The sequence below is a fragment of the Mya arenaria genome, chromosome 12, assembly GCF_026914265.1.
Source record: "Mya arenaria isolate MELC-2E11 chromosome 12, ASM2691426v1".
NCBI classification, from domain to species: Eukaryota; Metazoa; Mollusca; class Bivalvia; order Myida; family Myidae; genus Mya; species Mya arenaria.
In genome coordinates this window covers 20,941,284-20,946,225 of record NC_069133.1, presented here as the reverse complement: position 1 = coordinate 20,946,225, position 4,942 = coordinate 20,941,284, and the positions used below count along the sequence as shown (strand labels likewise).

Sequence of the window (4,942 nt, the reverse complement as noted above, 5' to 3'; positions counted from 1 at the left end):
AAACCAATCTGTGCGAATACCATAGGACACTAATGAAAAGCTGATCAGAGTGTTTTAAAAAATGCAAGAGGAAAGAAATTCTGCTCAAATTGTGTTCAAAGTGAAGCTACATCACGACGACCCTGTTGTAGGAAGCTCAAAATGAAGCCAACAGACATTGAGTAAAGAAGTAAACTGACAGTGTTGCGATGTCTAATTCTGCTTTGGGAGAATTACCAAGTGAAACTGTTCACACATCGAGTACAGAGGTTCAATATGATGAGAATAATGATGAAGAGGGTGATGTGTTCCAATATAGTGATATAAGTGATGCAGACGATGAACATAGTAGAAGTGGTAGAGAGATGAAACGTTGGGAAAATGAAAAAGAGTAAACATGATTATGGAAAGTTAAGTGTGATGTTGAAGCCCTTGGATACAAAACCCTTTCTGAATGAAGGTGATAATGGCTGTAGTGTAATAAGTGTTGTTTATGAAAGTTGATGATAAAATGAAGCAATTGTTGAAACATGGAAGCTTTAGCAGCAGTTACTGAAAAGATGAACAAAAAGCAATGAATTATATTGATCCTACTTTGAGTACATACATTATTAGCAGTGAAAGTGATAATCTGCAAAATGGAATTCCTGGATTAAATACAAATTTAAACAGGTCCCTAATTTGTCAAGGTAATTTAGGTACATCTCTGTACAATTCGCCAAAGCTTCTTGGTCCTGGTAAACTATCGAGTCCATATTCATCACCAGCAAGTTCAGAGAAATTCAGTGCATCACCCAAAACTGAGGAGTCAAGCCCTAGGGTTGGGTCAGAGGGTGAGCTTATCCCTGGGAGGGCTTGGAGGGTAAAGTGTCAGACAGGGCCTTGGAAAAAGGGGAAGAGGGAGAGGATTTCTGGATTTGTATGCATCAGATGAAGAGGCGAGTTCCTTAACGAGCCCATCTATGATGATGGGTAAGTAGTTAATATTAATTTTGTCAATTTTAATTGGGGAAAAATATGAGGTATTGTCATAGCCTTCTGCATCGTCGTTGGCATATATATACTTTAACATTGGCCATAACTAAAAGCCAGAAGCAAAACCCACATGATAAACAGTTGCTATAGCTTTGGTTGCTTGGACTGAAAGTCAACGAAAGACTAGCATTGGTTATTACACAGCACTATTACTATGTTAAATTGCTATATGAACCTTAAGCTGAAAAAATCATTTGGCTCAGGTTACCCAAAGCCTATCTATGAAATAGGTTTTTTAAGTGTGTGTTTTAATATGCAGTTGAAAACCTTTAAAGCTTTATACAGAAGATTACTTAAACACCATTCTTCAATGATGACAATAACGTTCTTATATAAAGCCTAATAAGAAGTGAAATAAAAAGCCTACCTACCCATCCTGCTTTTGAAAAGGATGTTACCCTAGCCATTTTTTTTTTGCCTTAATAGGAAATTATTCTTTGCGTTGAATTATAATAAAACGTAATCGAAGGAATGGTGCATTAAAAATCTTGCTCGTACATGTAAGAAGTAATTAATGCAGCTTTTATTTGAAAGAGTTGGGTTATAAACTGCAAGTTAATATTTCAATTAATACATGCATTTCAGTTCTAAAAATGCAACAACAAAGTCTACTCCCGTTCATTCAAGGAAGAAGGCCAGTGTAAAATGTTCACCTCCTCAGAAGAGTTTACAGGTTTGTGAAGGATACTTTATTAATTTCAGGCAGTATTTTTAGTTTCAAAGACCATGTAGAATGTTAACATAATTTGTAAGAATTGAAACTTGTGTTTCTGCTTTATATTGCTTCGAATTACTATGTACTTCTTATAAAGTATTTGTTAGTATTATCTAAGCCATAATCAATAGGTCTTCTGATTGTTTCAATACATGTAGTTCATTGAGAAATAACTGTAGTAATGTTCTCGCGCAGGAGGCATGCAGCCCAAAAGTGAGGCCAACCCTGAAGCGTTCATTGTCTGCTCCTGACAGTCCCGCCAGCGGAGGGGTCAACTTTGGGGTCACACGGGTTGTGTCTGGGCTCAATAAAGGGGCCACAGAGGTCTATAGTCACCAGTTTCAGCAACTCGGACAAGCTAGGGCCGTCTCTGTGCCCCCAATAAATAGCTGTATTGCCAGTACAGGTGAGGGGTTTAGACTTTATTTTTTGATACCTTAAATGTTAGCATATAATGTTTTAATAACATTACATACAGTACACTCAATGAGTTAGACTCACTTTCCTCGCTCACTCAGAGGGATAACGTTGATGATCACTGGTTTCCTCCGAGGGTAAAACTGTTGCCCTCGTTTTAATCCCCCCGAGTTCCTCCGAGTGGCTGGCTTACTGCCGAGTTTAATATGAAAGATAGCGTTGAGAATCGTCCGATTTTATGATCCCGAGGTGGAACTCTGAGTCTAATCAGATAAGCAAGAAATCATTCTTGTTTAGAAGTTATTTATTTTTATGCTTATGCACATTGTTAAGCGTAAAAGATTCTTACATGTACCAGCGTTTAATTTGTATTTATGTCCGTAAACGCCAATTGAATATTGTCTTGAATTATAAACATTGAATCATTAAAGTAATTATCCACTAAGTTATTGCATCATAAAGCAGCTGACTATTTACACGATTCTGAACCATGACCTCTGACGTCAAGCGTGTGATCAATACAATGTAGAATATACTATTTATTATTGGTGGTTAAAAAAAGCTATGACGTTTCATGGAATTTTCCACAGAAAACCAGGCAAGAAGGCCTTCAAAACCATGCGCTGTGAACTTTGAGTGCGTGTTTGACCTCCTGATTTTCCGAAAATGTGTAACCTAGAATTTCTCGGAAGAAATGTGTTTATCTGTCATTAGCAAAAACATGTTTATAAGATGCATGTGCAACTAGTGAAATACGACTGCATTCTTGTGGTAAGCTAACTTCATGGAAACGGGTAGAGGAAAAAGAATACCCGGTAATACCAATTTACTGGAGCCGTCGTAATCGGTTGAAAATTTTAATAAAATAAATATTACTTTAGCATAGATTCTTATCTAGTGTCCGCAGAGTTGCACGGAGTTAACCCCTCCGAGGAACGCCGAGTGCGTTATTCGTCGGTAGACTGATCACCCTCCGTCAGGGCCTTAAATTCAAACGCTGAGGAACGCGGACAGTCGATAAAATCATTGTGTTGGCTGCGATAGCAAAAATCCGCGGAGGGAAACAGAAAGTGGGTCTAACTCGTTGAGTGTACTGTAGAACTAATAGTTTAAAAAAGTTAGTTGAATCCCTTTGACGCATCTAAATATAAGGCCTTCTCTACAACTTTCTTCGTAGACCACAATTAATCAATAGGTTGTTGGTATTTCCTTACAACATTTGTATTTGTTCTTTTTTTTTACTATCTTGCCTCTAAGTTCCATAATGAAAAGCTAAAAAAACACCAAATATTATGACTTCCTCAATCAACTATTGGGTTTTAGGTGTTTTTGCTATTCGGGCAGGAAATGCCAAACAGACTATTAAGTGTGGCACTAGCTGTAGTGTTTGTTCATGTAGAGGTCAGGGCTGGTATTCGTAAAGTAAATCCTTAACTTAAGTTGATTTCTTAAATTTCTCATAGTCAAATTGAAAGGATTTAATTAAAAGAAAAGTATAAGTGTTTTCAAAATAAAAGTATCTATATTCGATAAAATCAATGTAGATAAAGTATTTCAGATAAAAAAATAAATTATTATATCAGATCAGTGAAAATCGTTACTCAGGAAAATGACTTAAGATTGGAAATGACTTACCGGTAAGATATTCTATGAATACTGACCCTGAGGTCAAAACTTCTCCCATAAAACTTCTCAAGTAATTTTATAACTTTAGTCAAATTCATTATACCGGTATATCTCAAAGTCATATTAAAAAAGTGTAAGTGTATTTTGCATAAAAGTATCTATATTTAATAAAAATCCATGAAATAAAGTATTACAGATATTACGGTACTTAGTTATCATATCATATGACCAGTGAGATATTTAAATTAGAAAAATGACTTCAGTTACGAAATAACTTGATGTTATATGAGGCCAGGGGTGCTGGCCCTGAGATCAAGCCTCCTCTTCTTCTCACTTGGGCTTGGTACCATTATGGCAGAGTTATTAAGTTTAAATTCAGGTACATAAAACACTCATATGGACCAATAATTATAACAGAACAGATCAGAACACTATTTTTAAATTGAAAATATTCAGTTCATCATTGTTACTACAGGTCGTGAGAAGCTGAGTCGTTGGATGCCCCGTGGCTGGTGTTTCCGCAGGTTCAACAATATGAAGTGTTTTTCTCTGCCATGTAGCTTCAACCACGAGGAACCACCCACTGTAAGCTCAGGGACTGATTTCTCAAAACAACTTATGTCTTTTATAACACATTTTAGCTAAGCTCACAATTTTGTTCCTCTATACTTTGTGAAATATTTATTTTTTTGGCTGTTTATTAAAGTTATCTGTCTGATATTCACGAAAAAATATTTTTTTACCAAATTCAGGTAAAAGTATGATTTATTTTTAAACAAAATCAGCTTCTTAAGTTTTTTAAGCTCATTGTTGTATGTATCTAACAAAGTTGATATACTTTCAGGATGTGTTTGCTGTCCCCTGCTAACCTTTCTACCCTCTCAAACTTCTGCCAAAATGGAGATATTGACAAGTAACTATTTGATTTTTAGACAAGTCACAGTTTGAGTTGTTGCCTAATCACAGTTTGATTTGTTGCTAAGTAACATAAGGATTTGTTGCCAAGTAACAGTTTGATTTGTTGCTAAGTAACATTAGGATTTGTTGCCAAGTAACAGTTTGATTTGTTGCTAAGTAACATTAGGATTTGTTGCCAAGTAACAGTTTGATTTGTTGCTAAGTAACATTAGGATTTGTTGCCAAGTAACAGTTTGATTTGTTTCTACCCTC

The 4,942-nt window shown here is 35.8% G+C and overlaps 1 long non-coding RNA gene across 1 annotated transcript; it reads left to right on the top strand.

Moving 5' to 3' along the window:
- The first annotated feature begins 848 nt into the window (after positions 1 to 848).
- Positions 849 to 4,358, top strand: LOC128211047 (uncharacterized). The gene is made up of 4 exons (XR_008257196.1): positions 849 to 951; positions 1,600 to 1,687; positions 1,925 to 2,135; positions 4,248 to 4,358. It is a non-coding gene; the product is annotated as an uncharacterized LOC128211047 (long non-coding RNA).
- The last annotated feature ends 584 nt before the right edge of the window (positions 4,359 to 4,942 follow it).